This window comes from Lipotes vexillifer, unplaced genomic scaffold (genome assembly GCF_000442215.2).
Source record: "Lipotes vexillifer unplaced genomic scaffold, Lipotes_vexillifer_v1.1 scaffold1261, whole genome shotgun sequence".
NCBI classification, from domain to species: Eukaryota; Metazoa; Chordata; class Mammalia; order Artiodactyla; family Lipotidae; genus Lipotes; species Lipotes vexillifer.
This window is the reverse complement of record NW_006796548.1, coordinates 418,467-418,813: the sequence shown is the minus strand read 5'-3', so window position 1 is coordinate 418,813 and position 347 is coordinate 418,467. Positions and strand designations below refer to the sequence as shown.

Genomic DNA, 347 nt, shown 5'->3' with positions numbered 1-347 from the left:
TCTTCCTAGGGCAGGTCTTGGCCACCTGCCTATCTCTCTGCCTTGTCCAGAGCTGTGCCCACCCCTGCCTGACTCTCCCACCGGCGGTGTTCATGAGGCAGAGTGGGCAGGGTGTGGCACCTGGCCCAGTAGGGCCAGGATGCCTGGGCCCCGGATATCCGGGCCCCTCTGCCTCTTTTCTCTGCCCTCCCTTGTCAAGGAGGTCGGGGATGTGTGGGTTTGGCCCTGACCCTGGCTTTGACCCCCAGCCCCAGCTATGATCTTTCTGCCCAGCTCTGAGCAGACCCTGGGAGCCTGGCACCTCCTCCTTGGGAAGCTGAAGGGGAGGAGCCTCTGCTGCCCTGGTC

The 347-nt window shown here is 64.3% G+C and overlaps 1 protein-coding gene across 1 annotated transcript in view; it reads left to right on the top strand.

Moving 5' to 3' along the window:
* The window catches only part of ADGRB2 (adhesion G protein-coupled receptor B2), a 30,973-nt gene that overhangs the window by 23,988 nt on the left and 6,638 nt on the right, over positions 1-347 (top strand). The window lies entirely within an intron of this gene.